We start from the raw sequence: 20,616 nt of genomic DNA, 5'->3' as shown, positions 1-20,616 counted from the left end.
AAAGATAACTTTGTGAAAACTATAAGTGATAAATAGATATGCAAGAAATGATGAATATCAAGGACTTGTAGTTTAGGATGTAGATAGGAGGTGCTAGGAAACATGAGATGTGTCAACAGTTATATCTAGATTTTATTATCCATAATATTTTTCAACGTATAGTGAAATGATTATCTCTAGTTCATGGACATAGACATAGTTTACTAAACCTTTTTGTATATAAATTATTTAACCTTTATGTTTTTTCATTGAACCTTTTGCTTACATAATAAATGGTATCAAAGTTATATTGAAAAATTGTACATGTGACAAAGATGAAAATTGAGTCAATGAAATTTGATCTAAGATAGAATATTATATAAAATATTTCTTACATTTATATATCATTCTAATATTACATTTTTTTATTAAATAAGAAAAATTGTTAAAAAATATAAAGACTTGTCGTTTCACGATATAAATATAAAGAATAGAAAAATATGGGAGTAATATTTTGGCCCAAAAATCAAGGCCACAGTCAACTTATTGCTGCAAGACTTGTGTAAAGATAATTGTTATATTTAACTAATTATCTTTCGGTCCATTTTTCTGAACAAGTTGTCCACTGTTGTGAATCTAATTATGAATGTCAGATTCGTTTTCTCCACAATTTGTCTACTGTATAAAAAATATGCTCTTCAACATGATTTCTTAATTTATTTGGATTGACCAGGTGGTTTGAATATTCTTGTAGTAAATGTTCAATGGATGTGTATGTATTTGTGTTTGTATTTTCCAAATGAGTTTTTCAAATCATGTTGGAGCATTTTAGGATACAAAGCAAATTTAGGGGCATTGGCTTTATATCTTGCAGGAGAGCTCATTCAGATGATTATAGGGTTCCTCTTTCCAACTTCTATTTGATTGATGCTATTTATATCACACTGCAATGTAACAAAAATTGAGATGATTTTATTGTTAAATTTCAAAGGTTCTAACTCATTGTAAATTTCTTTAGTATTTCAGATAGTGACCCTGTATTTTGCCATTTAACATTTTCCTGCACAAGTCTGATTCAAAACCTTCGGAATACAATGATTACGCTCTGAATACCAAAGTCAGGCAATGAGATCGTGAAGGAAAAGCAGAAAGTGATGATTGAAAGACGCATGGGAGAGATGTAGATCCGCTACCATTTTTTTATTATGGAACACACCAGAGCTTGATTTATGTGGTTCCTCATCTTATTTGTTTCCCCATTTACAATAACTATGTTTCAATCCATATCTGTCAGTTCTTTTTTTTCTTTTTCTTTTTTTTTTGTCCATCTTATTGGTTGCTTTAGTCTTCCATCTCAATTCGAATATGACGTAGTTGTAATGGTTTTGTTTGAAATTAAAATGGAGGTAATGGGAAATGGAAAACATGATGCTTTGGAAGGGAATGAGGAAACTAAAGAAATAGAAGAACTCGTGAGCCTGGTTATTGTTGAGACTAGCATTGATATCAATTCAGAGGTAATATTTTCTCATTTATCTATGTTTCTTCCATGTCTTCCACAACTAAGAAGTAACAGTTTTGAAGCTTGAATTATTATTGAAGTGACAATACTGATGATGTTTTAATTCAATGCACCATGTGCTGCTGCCAGTGCACCTGATGCAAAAAACAATGTTGCACAAGCCTAAGCAACTCGAAATGAAAGCAGAGGAATGGACAATGATGTACAGTCACGTTTGGACATGTTGAAGAGAATGTAGCTATTTACATCTTGTAATTTTGTTGGTTCACTAACTCCATTGTGAATGCTCTATTGTGTCATTTGCTATGTAACACGTACAAAATAACCCCAAATTTTTTTACTTGGATTCAAACCATGTACTGTTATCTCGAATTATTTCTGATGTCATAGATTTGCTCTATCGTACATTCATACATTGAGACATTCAGTCATAACTGTGTAATTAAACTCGTTGATGTAGGCACTGTTTGTTAGATGTCATTTACTCGAGCTATGGCATTCACCCCAGTTTCCACATAATTATTCTTAGAGCTTTTGGGTTGAAACTTGGAAGTACATTACTCGCCCATTTCTTTTCGGGTACTATTGGAACGTTTTCAAAAACAACTATTATATTCATGTGTACTAGATTGTTTAAAGGATCGAAATTCTATTGGAGACCTTAAATATGAGAAATACTTTCTTCAGTGAGTTAATATATACTGCAAAAGTTGTCAAAGTTTTTCCTATCTTCAATACTAGATTACCAAACAGGCATGCCGTCTTTTTTTATTTTCATATTTTTCATCTACATTAGGAATGTTGGAAACTTGCGACCAGTTGTTCATCACACACTCCAGTTGGCCAAAACATCTACCAATTCCCAATTGGTAATGTGTAGCACCATACAACTAACACCAATATATGATCAACTAGTTCATGGTTCCAAAAGGGCTGAAACAGGAAATACCAAAAAATCTAAATTGGTACAAAGAGGATACATTATAGGTCTAAAAAGCATTATAAAAACATCCACCGTAATATATAAGCAGAAAACACCAACATATTTTCCAGCTTCAACATTGATTAACGAACAAATACAGTCCAATTTCAATACAATAATGCTCTAATATGAATCTTTGCCGATCATAGAATAATCTAAGACATAATTAGGATTATGTAATAACGCATCACGCTTAACGGAGAATAACTCCCTACCATTATCGAATGCATTCTCCTGTGTAATACACAATAAAAAGTAGCATGTTTTTCGAATAACCATTCGATTGTTCTCCTCAAGTATTTGTAAAAGTGTTGCAATGTACTCGTGAAGGTTACTTATTAGAAATCAAATGAAATGTCATCGTGGAAGCGGAGCATGCAGTGCACGCAACTCTTGGACTAACATGGCAACCTCATTCACTTGTTGGACCCATTCATTTCGCATAGTTACATTGTTCTCTTCAATCAGAAGTCCATAAGTCACCATAACCATATGGACCAAGTAATACCCAATGGCGATTACAGCTTCGATGAGCTCAAATTCTTTGTTGAATCGGGTCTCTCATGATTACCAACCATGGACTCTGCTTCAATGAATGTGCATAATGTGATACTTGAGAACGACAAAATTGTTTTTGAAGGCACAATATAAAGAGGTTGAATGTAATGTTACCTAAGTAGTAATTCACATGTACGCTATAGGTACATTAGAAATGATAACCTAAAAAGTTGCATTGGTTATGTGACAATAGATACAAGTTGCAATGTAATGGTCCATCAAGTCGAAAGTGGAATGTGTTGGCCCGTGCACTTTGTGAGTTATCAAATCAGCTACTTTTTTTTTATTGTCAAATGCACTGTAGCTATAAATGCAACAAATATTTGGTGAATATGAAAATGAATGAAAAACTTCCAACCAATAACAAAGGTCACGTGAATAGGAGGGGTATAGTACTTTAGACACACCTCATAATGTGCCAAATTGTATTTTCACATCATCAATTGTCTTGTCACTTTAATTGAAATTGCAACTTTCCAAAATGACATTCATGTGTATGTACACAGATGGTTATATATAGCTTCAACATTGTCAAGACTAAACAAGTGATAAGCTTGAATCATGTATCCATTCATGATACACACCTTTGGTAAATTTTATAGTCCAAGAGATGTGTTTTGAGTGTACAAGGTGTTATTGGGCTTTGGAGGACGAGTTTTACTATCCAATTACACCATGTGATCGTAACAATGACCACATTATACAAACTATAAAGAGAGAGTGGGATTATCATGTCAACGAATCTGAAATTCTTGTAGATGATCTCCAAGTTCTTGGTGCACTAATACCATGTCGCCGAGCAGTAACGATGCATAGGAATGGGATGCTTGAATTTTGTAAAGCATTGAACTGCATTCGGGAGGAGAACAACAGAATGGCTATACAAAGGAATAAGTATTTCATGCTGAAAGAGTTGTTGTCTAGTGTAGCGGAATGTGGAAGAAGAACTCAATCAGGTGAAGTTGGTCACATAATGACACTACCGGAATGCAAATCGGATACTGAATGTCTAATGAAAGTAATGAACCGTAGTACCTAAGGTTGCGGCAACTACATCATAAGGTTGTATCGCAGGAAAACATCATGCCAAGTGCAATATAATAAGCGCACAATGCTATAATTGCCATTGTCGTCATGTAGTTTATGCATTGGTATGTATGCTGCATGCGGTTTAACATGATGCAATGTTGCCATTGTCGGTTTTATTTGTACCAACTGTGTTAGTAGTATTTATATTAAAAATAGTTTTGTATATAGCCTAATTATGCGTTCATTTCTACACAAAGAGAACATATAAATAGAGATAAATTATACATAGGGAAGGCACATATGTTTATATCATCATACAACTATATGCATAGATAAAAAGAGAAAATGTCATTTTATGTATCATCAATCTATTATTCAAAATTACAAAGTCGAGTGTAGTTAATTAAAATTTTTTGAGAATCAACCAATCTAAAGTTGCTAATATTCATAGCAAAATATTGATAGCTTGCCAACTCTCAATTGCAATTGGCATTTTTCAGTCAAATACTTTTACAAATTCCTTGATTCAAGTTAACAAAATAAATTACAAAAAAACAAAAGACAAAAAAGGCATGTCATCCTTACTTGATCAGTTTTTGAAGATATATAGAGAAAAGAAAGGAAAATCAAAAATCAAAAATAGGAAATGATCACTTGTCATGTATACATCCTTTTTTGCTCTCTTCCTGCGTTCTTTTCACATGTTTCACCCACCTCTTCTTCCCCATATCTGATATGTTATTCCATCCTTCCAAGTTGTATGATTCCAACCGTTAGCTGTGAGCTCATTTCATCATTTGTCCTCTGTCCATCTATAGTCATTTGAGCATGCTCAACAACTTTCAACCTCTTTGCAACAACAAAAATGCAAAATGTAATGCTCACTAGTATGTAGTGAACATCATAGCTACTCTTATCAAAGTTAGTCACCACATTCAATCCTCAGATCATAATGGCAATAATGTCATAGGTGTCTGCTGCTTCGTCTTGGGTGCCTAATCGATTGATTTTTTGTCATTTATTGCATCAAAGGAAAATTTATAATCTACTTCAACTATGCTAAAGTAACTTTTGCCCGATCAAAAAGGTTTTTAGCAAAAGCTACGATAGTATAGTGGTCTTAGGTGTCGTCCACTGGGATGGATTATTTTCGATAATTAAGGCTTGAATGAGAGGAAAAGAAATTATTATGATAAAGTGAAATTGGATTGAAAATTCATGATTAAAATTCAAAATAATAATGATTTCTAATTGAGAAGAACAATAAAATGTAAAATAAGAGAAAATTAATTGGAAAAGAAATTCTCGGAGTTAGAATTTTCTAGAAAACAATTTTCATGGTGAATAGATGTTGAGATCTATTTTTCATCAAGTTAGATTGAAAACCTAAATTCTCATCTAAAACGATTTTAGATTTAGCTTTAAATCTAGACCTAATTTCTCTTCAAATTAGGTTATTTAATCCAAGAGATCAATTTAAACTATACATTCAATTCATTTTAATTCATCTTCCAATTATTCATACAATGCAACTATTCGATCTCATTAAATCTAGCTTTAAGAATTTAATGAATCTATCTAGTTTGCAATGTAATAGTCATTCAAGATAATTTGAAGAGAAAAATCCTCAAAATTCAAGTAATCAATCAGTTGCATCGAATTATCTTGGCAATTAAAGCTCATTTCTTTAATTCACCATGGATCTTACCTCTAGATCCTCATTCCTCCGAGAAAAATGAGATGTAGCCACTCATGCTTGGAGATTTGATCTCACAAGACATGTTTGACTAGTGAGAAAATGAGGGAAAATGAAAGAAAATAAAGAATTCTATTGAAAGAAAGAGTTTCTAGAAAAATCTCCCATCAAAGTGTCAAAAAGCTTCTTTAATGAGATATTCAAGTCTATTTATATGCCAAGGTCAAGTGGACACTTGACACCATTTAAGCGGTCTTCTAGAGTTTTCTCCTTTCAACAATCTGGAGTTTGGCAACAAAATAAGCATTTCACATGATTTTCAACCATTTCGCACGAAGAGAATCAATTTCGCATGGTCATGCGAAATCAGTGGAGCAATAGCAGCATTAGCAGCTTTCTGGACCATTTTGCATGATTGTGCCAAATTTTCGCATATTCATGCGAAACAACTTCCATTTTTGCAATCAATTTTCCTTATCTGGTCTATTTCGCTTAGTCGTGCAAAATTTTTGCATGATCATGCGAATTTGCAACATTTGATTTTTGAGCTTCCCTTTATCATTTCTTCCATTTCCTTCTTTTGATTCCACTTTAACTACCTCCAATTAGCTTAAATCCCAATCCAAACCAATTGCATTACTTCTTCCATTACGCATTTGGATCATCATCAACATTATTTGTTCTCTTCAATTCGATTCATCTCTTTTGTCATCGATTTATCAAAATCATACCTTGAAATGACTCTAAAACTTCATAAAACTTGTTAACAACTCTTACTAAGGCAACAACATGTTAATTGAGCATTTTAGGCATAATTACCACTCAAAAGATGTGAAACGCATGATAATTATTATCTAAAATACGTTTTTTTTAGTAGTAATCAGTGTTTGCACAAAAAAAGAAGGAAAAACAAGCCATGACAAAGGTCTTTGTCATTTTAGAAGATGGGGATATTGAATTATAGATATAGTAACTAAAAGTACCCAAGTAAAGATCTTTGTTGCCTGCAACTCTTGCAGTCCTTGCAATCCATCTCCCATGCTGGTGGCGTCTATAACAACATTGCATTACAAAATTACAAATGACAAGACAACGATGTCAACATCTTCAAATAAAAAAATTGATAAGACATGTGAGCCAAAGAATTCTGCATTTTTTTCTACAATGATGATATAAACCAATAATTCATGGCAACAGAACATTGTAGGGCCATGAATATTGGTCATTCCAGGTAAACAAAAACTCAACATACAACTGTGTCAAAGAGACCACTACAATGAGTGTGGTTGTACACATTAAGAAACTTTCAAATCATAAAGAAATATATATCAAGAGAAATAAGAAATTAAATCACACTACTAAACACAATACATTTAAATGTTACAAAGTGTTTCCATCTCATTACCAACATTTCTTTATTTTTGTGTTTCTTTTTATCTATTTTTGTTTTTCTCTATTCCTATGTTTTCATATCTTTATTACAATAATTTTATTCAATTATTTATTTTCATTGAGTTTAGATTTCCAATTCTTGAAAATTGATATTCTAACTTTATTTGGTTGAAATAGATTTTGAAACTACATAGGTTGCGTTCACAAGGGGCAAGTGGCCTGATTCGTTCCCAATTGGTGTCTCAGCTGATTCATGTCCTCTCAATGGCCCCTGACAGTGGTGCCATTTGATTCGTGTCCAGCTGGTGTCCCTTGATTGTGGTCCTCAGAAGGGAGTAATCAACAAAATTTATAACCTATTACACCATGTACTAGGATAGCCTTAGCTAGCATAGCATAGTGGCTCTAGGGTCGTTCACTGGGATGGGTTTTCACTTCACAATTGATATTAATTCAAAGCTGAATTGGTGTCTTTTCATTTCAAGGTTAGCTTTAAAAGAAAACATAAAGATGTTTGAAAAGGATTGGTTTTAAGCTAACCAAAAATAATAGTAACTAATTTTACTTACAAAGAAAAGTGTTTCTTGGAGTTTAGATCACTAGGCTCAGATTCCTCATACAAAATAATTCTCTAACCGGTGTGGTACAGATGCTTCCCCTTAATGGGTTCAAACACTAAATCCCTCTCACTGATGCACCTTGCAATGGCTCGTGCCTTTCACCTAGCATTTGCCATTCAAGGTGATCCTTAACCTTGGATTACCCGTCAACAGCTCGCAAGAGATAACTAATGGATGTCTTCATGGAGTCCAAAAGCTTACCAAGTGTTGGCTATTCTAGAAAATCCTACCTTCAAACCACCTCCCAAAGGCTCGCAAGAGATAAACTAGTGCATCTCAATGGATGGAGATCACTTGCCTTACCAAGTGTTGGCCCAGGTGATTTAAAGGCGTTTTAAGTTAACTAAAAAGATAAAAACCATTAACGGGTCACACTTTCTCTTCATTAAAAACTAAAACAACAAAACTTCCAATTTATGCATGTGGAAGCTTACCCGGCTTTCTTCACTCTAAGAGACGAAAAGCCTAGCCTCTCATCCTCTGAGGAAAAATCCTCAGAGTTTGGTTAGCTAGAAAGAAAAAAAACGAGAAAACAAAAATATATATGAAAAGCAGAGCAAGTGCTATGTATTTTACTTCCTTCCAAAACTATACAAGGGATGCGTCCTCCAGACCAAGCTCCCGAGAGTCGATTATATGAAAATTAAAATAATAATATATATAAGGTTATTCATCCTTTTTCCAAACTTAATAACTAAGGAATCTTATAATTGGTGGGTTACAAGGAGAGTTTGGGGATTTAGACATCAAATATTTAAAGCAAAATATCTCAAAATGTCGGTCGCACATATCAGGAAGCTTCAGGAGAACACCGCGGCACTGTGCAAAATGGCTGCGAAACTCTCCAGGTAAGTGCTATCAGAGGATCCGGATATGTCTAACCAGGGAAGTTGAAACTCCCTCCTCTCTCATCTGGCATCAGGCGCTGGATGTGAAATATCCGGATGGAATGTCGACGGAGAAGAATTCCGGATGTGATACATCCGTGTGGAATGTCGGCGGAGCAGAATTCCGGATGTGAGACGTCCGGGTGGAATGTGCGATGCCACACGTCGCAAGGGGGCCGTCTGCGTGTGCAAGGTGTAGGGACCCCTCCCCCTGATGACACGGAGCGCGCATCGCTATCCTTAGCAACTCCATCCGGATTCTCTAAGAGGATATGTGACGCTCTCCCCTATCCGGACTCCCTCAGGGAGAAGCACACGGCACTCGCGATCATCACACCCCGAACGATAGCATATCCTATCCGGATATGTTGTCCGGATCATTGGCTAAAGTGCACAAGCCTTGCTACGTCATTCCGACAGCCTGCCATAGCCCACGTTCCGCCGCCCTCCGATGGTGTGTCCGGACTTGCTTATGGCAAAGGACTTCAAAGCTTCGGTTCTTTATGTTTCTGAGCTTTCCATTGCTTTGCCATGGATTCCAAATAACTCTCCTCAATCTCGGATTGCTTTGGTGATCAAAAAGCTATCAAAACACTAAAACTTAACACAATTTGATTAGAATTGATTGCAAGGGTCCTTAATATGTTAATTGGGTTAAAAGGTGATAACTACTACTCAAAAGTGTTTAAAAGAGTTAATTACAAGCTATCAAATAGCATTTTTTGAGTAGTAATCACTCCCCCTAACCGACATATTGCTAGTCCCTTAGCAATGAAGGAGAGAAAAAGAAAAATAAAAAGTACTATAATTTACAACATCATGCTGATCAAAAAACAATTTCCAAGTGGCATGATGATCTAACTCTCACATGGAACATTAAAGAAATAAAACTCAAACTTCAACAAGAGTTATCAAATAACTTGTCTAATCACAATTCTTAAAGATAAGGCATTATGCAAATTTAAGCTTTAAAAGAGTTTCCACTCCCAAAGGGTCAAACCTTACTCTTCCATAAAAATCTAAGTGTTATTTATTAGCTTCCGAATATAGTATGTTGAACTAATCTCTCCCCCAAACCTAGTTCTTTTTCAAAGCTTAGCAAACTAATCAACCTCCAATAGGCTAAGAACGCACCTCTTTTTTCACAATTTTTTTTTCTTGTAAGAGTACAAAGCTTAAAGGTATTATTTTCTAAATTGTCCATGTAACGGGGGTCCATCGATGACTCCCAACCAATTAAGGTTTAGGGCATCAAGTTTTAAGGATCTTTCAACCACTAACTCCTCGGATTTTACCCCGGACTTTTGAGAATGAATTTTTAATACCCAAGCACCTACAGTATGTTAAACTCCACCTATTCACCCTTGTAACGAGCATTGAGGTCGGTGGCTCCCAACCAATGAAGGCTTAGGGCACCAGGTTTTAAAGATTTTCACCATATACCCCTCAGACCTTGCTCGGGTTTCAAGGCAAGTAAACATTTTTCTTTCTTTCTTTCTTTTCTTCAAAGACTCATTGGCCTTTTATAAGGTGTCTCAACACTATTAAATGAGGTCAAAGGTACCAAGTCTAAAATTTTCCTAAGTTAAGAGGGAAATAGTTTTTCATCTTATACTCGGAACCTATTGTGCACAGTGTGTGAATAGCTTAAAGTGGAAGAACTAAGGTTGAATTCAATAGAAGTTTCAATAATTCATCAACTTTAGTAAGCATAATACAAACTTTAAGTCAAGTAAAAAGACAAAAAATCAATTTCTCCCTTTTCATTTTGAAAATTTTTCCTTAATAACCATGGAGAGTAGAATAAAACTTAAAAAAAAAATATTAAATTTAAGCAAAAAACAACTAAATTGCCAAAATAACTTAGCATTAATAACAAACTTACTTCCTCAACTCTCCCCCCAACCAAGCTGAACATTGTCCTCAATGTGACAAAAGCGATTAAAAAATAGGGAGGAAGTGGTACCTCCTTAGTGACATGGAGTCTGAGTCGCATAGGAGAAACCACATGTTTCAAAAAAAACAAAAGAGTTAGTGAGTAGAGGAAATAAAAAAATGCCAAGTTTAAACAAAAATGATGTCTATATATGATATATCATCAGCAATACATCCAATCCCAGAATATAAGACATCAAAACATGGAATTATGTAAACTAATTGAAATCAAAATTAAAGTATTGAAATCAAAATTAAAGCATTGAAATCAAAATTAAAACAAGTAATAAATAAAACAAAAAGGTATAGACTAGCTAGTCTTTTGAAAGACTAAGTCCATCAAAAAATTTGATCCTGATTTAGCTTGCCCGGATCCCATATGAAGTTTGCATCTCTCACTTGAGACTTGCTTTGTATGATTTTGCCATACAAAGCTTGGAGGAAAAGTAGAGACATGTGCTTCTTCATCAATTCTTCCTTGATGACTATCCTCAGTGGTTCTTCGTCTATATAGTCATCTTTCTCTATGCTTTTCCTCTTTCTCTTTCCTTTGATTTCCTCCCTCTTTTCTTTCTTTGTTTCACTCTCTTCATCATGCTCTAGCTTGCATGTGGGCAGATCAACCTCTTTACCACTCCTCAAAGTGATAACCGTTTCAACTTCCTTCACCATTGAAGATTCTCCCTCTTGAGCCTTCACTTGATGGATACCTTTGGAATTTTGATAAGGTTGAGAAGGAGAGTTTTCTTTCTCTTGCATTGTGTTGAGGTTGACAAACCTTGAGATTGAATATTGGAGATTATCTATCTTCTGAGATAGATCATGTTGCACTTCATCCATCTTTTTGTTCAACGAACTCTCTACACTGTCAATTCTTTGACTGAGCTGAGCATTGATGGATTTTTTAGCTCCAACAAAGTCTCCCACAACCTTGCTAAGATTCACCATAGCTTGTTCAAGGTTTGAGGCTTGCTGTGGTGTTTGAGCAGGTTGCTGGTACTGAGGTGGTTGTGGTTTCCAAGAGAATTTTGGATGGTCCCTCCAATTGGAATTGTAGGTGTTGCAATCACCAAACATATCCCTCATGGTTGGAATGGTAGGACACTCTTCCACCAAGTGCTCATAAGATAGACAAATGGAACATGGCATAGGTTGCAATGGTGTCTGAGAGATGGTTTGCACTTCTTGCATCTTTATCATTTCTAGCTCTTCCAATCTCTTTGCCATAACTGCAATCTTTGCCTTCATGTCTATGTCGTCTTTCAAAATATACATCTCACCCTTAGCATTAGGTTGAGACGTCATTCTTCCCATATCTCTAGCATTTGGTTCATCCCATCCTCTTGAAACTTCAGCCACATAACTCATGAAGTTCATGGCTATCTCTGCTATCTCGTATTCAATATAGCATGCACAACTAGCAATTTGTGAATTAAAAACAGAGAAAACAAAAGAAAATAAAAGAAAAAACAATTCTAAGAAAAAAAATTAAGGTAAACTAAAAACTAAATAAAATGTATACTAAAATATGAACAAAGAAAGAGAAACAAATAAAAAGAGTTAGTAAAAGGAAAAGAAAAGTCACCAAACTTGTGATGAAGATCACAAGTACTCTGAAAAGGTCATATCAGTGTAAAGTGGCACCCTCCCCGGCAACAGCGCCATTTGATTCGTTTCCAATTGGTGTCTCAGCTGATTCATGTCCTCTCAATGGCCCCTGACAGTGGTGCCATTTGATTCGTGTCCAGTTGGTGTCCCTTGATTGTGGTCCTCAAAAGGGAGTAATCAACAAAATTTATAACCTATTACACCATGTACTAGGATAGCCTTAGCTAGCATAGCATAGTGGCTCTAGGGTCGTTCACTGGGATGGGTTTTCACTTCACAATTGATATTAATTCAAAGCTGAATTGGTGCCTTTTCATTTCAAGGTTAGCTTTAAAAGAAAACATAAAGATGTTTGAAAAAGGATTGGTTTTAAGCTAACCAAAAATAATAGTAACTAATTTTACTTACAAAGAAAAGTGTTTCTTGGAGTTTAGATCACTAGGTTCAGATTCCTCATACAAAAAGGAGAGTTCCGGTCACTTGTTTCTTTTCCTCGCATTAGAGAATTAACATATAGTTAATTCTCTAACCGGTGTGGTACAGATGCTTCCCCTTAATGGGTTCAAACACTAAATCCCTCTCACTGATGCACCTTGCAATGGCTCGTGCCTCTCACCTAGCATTTTCCATTCAAGGTGATCCTTAACCTTGGATTACCCGTCAAAAGCTCGCAAGAGATAACTAATGGATGTCTTCGTGGAGTCCAAAAGCTTACCAAGTGTTGGCTATTCTAGAAAATCCTACCTTCAAACCACCTCCCAAAGGCTTGCAAGAGATAAACTAGTGCATCTCAATGGATGGAGATCACTTGCCTTACCAAGTGTTGGCCCAGGTGATTTAAAGGCGTTTTAAGTTAACTAAAAAGATAAAAACCATTAACGGGTCACACTTCCTCTTCATTAAAAACTAAAACAACAAAACTTCCAATTTATGCATGTGGAAACTTACCTGGCTTTCTTCACTCCAAGAGACGAAGAGCCTAGCCTCTCATCCTCTGAGGAAAAATCCTCAGAGTTTGGTTAGCTAGAAAGAAAAAGAACGAGAAAACAAAAATATATATGAAAAGCAGAGCAAGTGCTATGTATTTTACTTCCTTCCAAAACTATACAAAGGATGCGTCCTCCAGAACAAGCTCCTGAGAGTCGATTATATGAAAATTACAATAATAATATATATAAGGTTATTAATCCTTTTTCCAAACTTAATAACTAAGGAATCTTATAATTGGTGGGTTACAAGGAGAGTTTGGGGATTTAGACATCAAATATTTAAAGCAAAATATCTCAAAATGTCGGTCGCACATATCGGGAAGCTTCAGGAGAACACCGCGGCACTGTGCAAAATGGCTGCGAAACTCTCCGGGTAAGCTGCCACAGCCCACGTTCTGCCGCCCTCCGATGGTGTGTCCGGACTTGCTTATGGCAAAGGACTTCAAAGCTTCGGTTCTTTATGTTTCTGGCTTTCCATTGCTTTGCCATAGATTCCAAAGAACTCTCCTCAATCTCGGATTGCTTTGGTGATAAAAAAGCTATCAAAACACCAAAACTTAACACAATTTTATTAAAATTGATTGCAAAGGTCCTTAATATGTTAATTGAGTTAAAAGGTGATAACTACTACTCAAAAGTGTTTAAAAGAGTTAATTACAAGTTATCAAATAGCACTTTTTGAGTAGTAATCATGGCCCTCCCCTCTTCCCCCCGAAAGAAAATCCTGGCTCCACTACCACTGCAGAAACTTTTAGGGAAAATGAGTTTGAAATTTTCACCAACGTCGGGAAATAATCCTTTTAAAAAATAAAGACTATAAACTACAAACCAATAAGTAAATACCTAACCACACTTGTTAATTAATTAATAGCTTTATTATTATACTTATATAAGAAACAAAATTATTATAGTAAAATTTGAGGTGGCATTTATATATTAATGGACATGAAAGTGATTTACTAACCACAATAAGCGTGCGTTTGGTAGTAATTTTAGGAAGTGTTTCTAATATTTTCTAACACTTAAAATTTTTTGTCTTTGAAGTAGTAGAAAGACTGTAAACACTTTTTTAAATTACTACCAAACATATTTTAAATAAATCTGTAATATTTAATCTTTAATAGGTTTGTTTGAGAGGGTTTGAAACAAGTCTCCTTAAAAATGGAAGGTTTTAAAAAATTATTCTTTCTATTATTTTATTTTTAGAAGAAATTAAATTATTATTTTTTAAATCTTGAATTGTGTAACAAATTTAATAATTAAAAAAGTAAAATATGGGAGCTAAGGGCATTGAAGTGAAGTGCTTAGCATGGGAGGAAGCATTTGCTCTGTTTCAGGCATATGTAGGAGAAGACACTATATATTCTCATCCACATATACCAAAGCTGGCGGAGATTGCTTCCAAAGAGTGTGACGGCCTCCCACTTGCCCTCATCACCATTGGACGAGCAATGGCAGGAACAAAAACGCCTGAGGAATGGGAGAAAAAAATACAAATGTTGAAGAATTATCCAGCAAAGTTTCCAGGTATGGAGAATCATTTGTTTCCGCGTTTAGCGTTCAGTTATGATAGCCTACAAGATGAAACAATCAAATCATGTTTCCTGTATTGCTCTTTATTTCCGGAGGATTCTAGTATCAATTGTGATGCACTTATACAACTATGGATTGGAGAGGGGTTTCTAGATGAATACGGTGACATAAAAGAAGCAAGAAATGGAGGAGAAGACATTATTGCAAGTTTAAATCATGCATGCCTATTGGAGATTACTGTTACTGATAATATATGGACCCAAGCAAGATGTAGATGTGTGAAGATGCATGATGTCATCCGTGATATGGCTTTGTGGTTAGCGTGTCAAAATGGGAATAAGAAGCAAAACAAATTTGTTGTTGTAGATAAAGGTGAATTGGTTAATGCTCAAGAAGTTGAAAAATGGAAGGGAACACCAAGGTTATCATTTGTGAGTGCTAGTTTTGAAAAACACATGGAACCACCATCTTTTCCTAATCTTCAAACTTTGTTGGTATTTGTTAATTGGACGATACCATTATCATTTCCAAGTGGGTTCTTCTCATATATGCCTATTATAACAGTTTTGGACTTGGGAAACCATGATAATTTAATTGATTTGCCTATAGAAATTGGCAAATTATTTACTTTACAATATCTTAATTTGTCTGATACAAGGATAATAACATTACCAATGGAGCTCAGGAATTTGAAAAAACTGAGGTGTTTGTTATTGGATGATTTGTTTGAGTTTGAAATTCCGTCTCAAATCATATAAGGTCTTTCATCCTTGCAGTTGTTTAGTATTATGAATTCTGATGAAGCTACCCATGAAGATTGTAGAGCCTTACTAGTGGAGTTAGAGGGGTTGAAATGCATGGGAGAAGTATCCATTAGTCTTGATAGTGTTCTTGCCATCCAAACATTATTGAACTCCCACAAGTTACAAAGGTGCTTGAAACGCTTAAACGTACACAACTGCTGGGATATGAACTTACTTCAACTGTTATTTCCTTATTTGGAGGAGTTTGAGGTCAGGAATTGTTCAAATTTGGAAGATGTGACGTTCAATTTGGAAAAGGAAGTCCATTCAACATTCCCAAGGCATCAATACTTATACCATCTTGCTCATGTAAGGATAGTATCCTATGAAAATTTGATGAAATTGACATGCCTTATTTATGCTCCAAATCTTAAGTCTCTATTCATTGAGAACTGTGACTCTTTGGAAGAAGTGATAGAAGTTGACGAGTCTGGAGTTTCAGAAATTGAATCTGACTTGGGCCTGTTTTCAAGACTTACTCATCTCCATATGCGGATTCTACAAAAGCTAAGGAGTATATGCGGATGGAGCTTACTCTTTCCTTCCTTAAAGGTGATTCATGTGGTTAGATGTCCGAATTTGAGGAAACTACCTTTTGATTCCAACGTCGGGATTAGTAAGAATTTAGAGGAAATCGAGGGAGAAGGAGAATGGTGGGACGAGTTGGAGTGGGAGAATCAAACCATTATGCACAACCTCGCTCCATATTTCAAGCCTCTATAGTGGTGGATCCAATTGGTTCTCTTTTGCTTCCTCCTATGCATGTCCAGGTACTTTCATTTTCCTTTCTTCTTATTTTATTTTATTTATTTTTCATATTATTATTAATATTTTATAGTATAAAATGCATTTATTGGATAGATAAGGCAACTAATTAGTTGCTAAATTTGGTTATTTACGAGGATGTTGGTTTGATTTTCGTAAAAAAAATGTTTGCTATAGAAGCATTACCATGATTTTCACAAAAACACGTTAAAATTCCTTTTGCAAGATTTGACATTAATTTTTGAAATATTTTAATTATGGAAAGTCCTTTAGTTAAATGAGTTTTTCTTAGTTGTAAACTCCTCAAGGATTCTCACTAATTCAAAGTTCCCTTTGTTTTGTTAAATCCAAATTAATTTACCATTTAGATATTCCTTAGATTTTTTATTACTAAAATATGTTTGCATCATTTTTTGACGCTTCAGATAATATTGTTTTTCCCCAATGTTGATTAAAAAAATTGTAAGTACTGCAAATTAAATCATTGAAATTTTAGAAATTTAAGAAATAGAAATTATCCACAAGAAAATTTAATTTGCATCCCCAATTCAAGTAGTAATTCATACTTAAATAAGCAAATTAATTTTCTTCTCTTTTTTTAGAGCTTTATTGTTATTATTATATTTTTATTTTTATTTATTTATTTATTTATTATTATTATTATTATTATTATTATTTGTAGGCCAAATTTTTGGGGAGATATTGAAGAAGATCTTTGAGAAATTTCCAATTACCCAAAATCATGTGAAATGTTGATTGTGTAATATCATATTTTCTATTTGTATGTGCTATGAGTAAACTCTAAATTATGATGGCATGTTTTGTTTGTGTTCCATGTAATCTTAATGTATTGTTGTCATCTTAATGTGTTCTTATTTAATTGTATGCATCTAATAGCTATTAATCTCAATGTTTTGTTCTCATCACTTTTCTTCTTCATTTTATAAAAGCTCTTATTTAAATAGAAAAGTACACAAAATTGGGTTTAGTTTAAAATATGATCTTTGTCTTTACCATTCATTTGGATTTAAACAAAAAACTAGGAAGGAATTTCCCTTATGACATCAAAGCATTTTCAAAACCTTTGTTTTTATGGTAAAATAGGGAGTTTCATAATTTTTTTTATTAAACCTAGGAGGCTAGGACATCTTCTTGTTCTATGTTTCCTTTTTCTTTTCTCTCACACTTCCATGATCAAAAGTGGGTGTGAAAAAAAATTGACATAAAAAATATCTAACTCAAACTATAGAAAAATTAAACTTAGGGTAAATTGAACAAAACACTAAAATTAGGGGAATTCTATAGGTAAATTAGAAAACTCGGGTTATTTGAGTTTCCTTAAACTCTTTTGAATTAATTTTTTTGCAAAAGAATATAATTTGGATATTTTACTCATGATTCAAAGTTTTCAAATATAAAATAAATCCTATCAATGCAATATTTTGAGTATAAAGAATTAAAATTTTTCTATATGGTTATTGTTTTTACCATTATATTATTATTATTTTTATTTAATTAATTTTTTTCAAAATTATTTTTAGGTTTACATTTAAACATTTTAAAATAAGATTTTTAAATATAAAATCAAGCACATAACAAGGCAATTACTTTTTCTCATTTACTCAAAACCAAAAAAAAAAAATTCAAAAGTGATTATTTTTAGTTCCAAAATATAAAAATCATAAGTTATCTTCCTCTACCTCCCTTGTGAGCAACCAAAAATAACATTTCTAACACAAGAAACAATTTCTCCTCACAAAACAAAAGAAAAAAAAAGAAAAAAAAGAGAGAGAGATGAAGAACATGATGGAGATGATAAATAATTAAATAATATTTACCACACCATACTTTATATTATTTTTTAATATATATGGGAATAGTTATAAAAACCTAATTATAATAAAAAATAAACTCTTAATCAAATTAGGATTCCAAATCCTAAGAAGAATCAAACTCAAATATTAATAATTCTAATATACTAAGGAAACATTGTATTGGTTTAATTAGGATTCCTACATTGCCTTCTTTAAACAAATCTCTTCCAATTTCTTTATACCCATCATCTTCTTCAAGTTGAGCAATGTTTCCACCTTGATTGACTTTGTAAAAATGTTTGCAACTTGATTTTCAAAAGAACAAAACTCAAGCATAATTTCTTTGTCTTTCACCAAATCATGTAAGTAATGAAATTTAATGTCAATGTGTTTGTTTTTTCCATGAAAAATAAGATTCTTGGTCAATGCAATTGTTTCTTTGATTACTAAGAAAAACTCCCAAGGCAAGATTAAATGCATAGCTTGAAGTACTTTTTCACTTTTTCACATCACCTATAATACCATATGTGTATCTAACAAGCTCGATCTTACTACCATATGCATAAAAAATACCATCACTTTGCATACCTTTAATTAATGTATCATATGATATGTTTTACTACTTGCAAGTGAGATTGACATGGAAACTCCATGAATTTGCTTACAATCTAACTCCAAATAGAATATCTGATCTTGTAAAAGTCAAATACCATAAACTCTTAATCATTCTAATTCAAAAATTTGTAGGATCACCCAACTCACTTGAGTTATCCTTTCCCGATTTTAGTCTTTCTTCAACTAGAGTTAGAATAAGATTGCATGATTTCATCTTGAATATTTTAAGAATATCGCTTTTTCTAAAAAATAAAAAATACGTTTCTCTACTTAATTACTCAAATCCCAAGAAAATAGAACATCAATCCAATATTTGTTATCTCAAATTGACTAATCATCATTTCTTTGAATTCTGTAATCAACTTCAAATTATTGGTAGTGGTAATTAAATCATCCACATATAAACACAATGTCACCCTACAAATTAGATTTGACATATAAAGTGAGTTCATAAAGACATTTTTGAAATCCATTCTTCATGAAATAAGTGTCAATGCATGTGTACCATGTTGTTGGTGCTTGCTTCAATCCATATACATAAGGTCTTTTTTAACTTATAGACATTTTTTTTCTTCCTTTTTTTTTTTAATCATATATCCCTGAGGTTGTTCAAAATAATCCTCATTTTGTAGTTTGCCATTACATTCATTTGAAAATTTTTCTAATTGTTTTGTGTAGCAAGAAGGATAATCATACGAATAGTGTCAAGTCTAGCAATAAGTGCAAATATCTCAAAATAATCAATATCTAGTTTTTTCTAGTAACCTTTTGCCACCATCTTGCGTTGAAGCGGTCCACTTTTGATCCATTGTCTTGTACTTGGTTTTGTAGATTGTAATTGACTTCTTTGAATTAGGTAGATTAGTGGGTTCCCATGTATTATTTTTCTCAATTACATGAATTTCTTTATCCATAACTTTAAACCAACAATCATCTTGAGCAGCTTCCTCATAACTTAATAGATCACAATATACAAATAAAGCAAAATTCATCAATTCTTCACTTGTTAGGTCAATATCATCATCAACCATGTTATCTTGCAAGCCTGTAAGTAAACAAATGTTTATCCTTTATCCACTGTTGTTGTATGGGGCTAATGATTTGTACCCTTCTGCACAGACTCTGAGAGCGTATGATAATACAAGTAGAGATGTTATGGGGACATTGATGCCAGACATCCAGGTCGGGCTAGTTACATTTTCGACTTTATTTCAAGTTTTGAAGGTACCCATACCCCTTAACCTAGCTACCATAAATCCATAAGGCTAGTAGCACTATACCATTTTTCCTTCGTTAGAAGGTGAATTTTATCCATAATGGTAGTCATTATAGTTCTATCCTCTCATGATATTGCTCCCTCATCTAAACCAATATTAGAGATTAGTTACAAGGATAATGACCTATTCTTGACCGAGTTTACTTTTGATGAGGTCCACACCATCAAAATGTCTTATTATCTTGCTAGAATTAAACTTGGTTTGGTCAAGTTATGCTTATATTAGCTAGGTTGGGTTGGTCAAAATTGCGTTGTGTAAGGCAGTGTCGGATAAAATTCGCCTACAATGTGTTATTTTTTATTTTATAAAAAATATCTCTATATATCTATATCAGAATTTAAATAGTAAAGAAGATAATATTTCAAACTAATAACAAAAAAGTTGAAATAAATTTATGTATACAACAAAGTCAACTAGTGTATAATATAATTATGATTTTTTTTTTTTTTTGTAAGAAAAGTTAGAAAAACAAATAGAATGAATATTATTATATAAGATAAATATAAATAAGAAGTATCATAAAATATTAAATTGGGTTCAAATTATGCTGAATTTGTCCAAATCTTATCCCGAGCCAAATCCAAATTAAGTTCAAGTTGAAAAAATATAACT

At 33.4% G+C, this 20,616-nt stretch overlaps 1 long non-coding RNA gene across 1 annotated transcript; it reads left to right on the top strand.

Annotated features, from left to right (window-relative positions):
• The first annotated feature begins 440 nt into the window (after nt 1–440).
• LOC132253430 (uncharacterized) lies at nt 441–1,876 on the top strand. The gene is made up of 2 exons (XR_009465292.1): nt 441–1,496; nt 1,631–1,876. It is a non-coding gene; the product is annotated as an uncharacterized LOC132253430 (long non-coding RNA).
• The last annotated feature ends 18,740 nt before the right edge of the window (nt 1,877–20,616 follow it).

This window comes from Vitis vinifera, chromosome 19, assembly GCF_030704535.1.
Source record: "Vitis vinifera cultivar Pinot Noir 40024 chromosome 19, ASM3070453v1".
Lineage (NCBI taxonomy): Eukaryota > Viridiplantae > Streptophyta > Magnoliopsida > Vitales > Vitaceae > Vitis > Vitis vinifera.
This window is presented reverse-complemented; position numbering and strand designations above follow the sequence as displayed.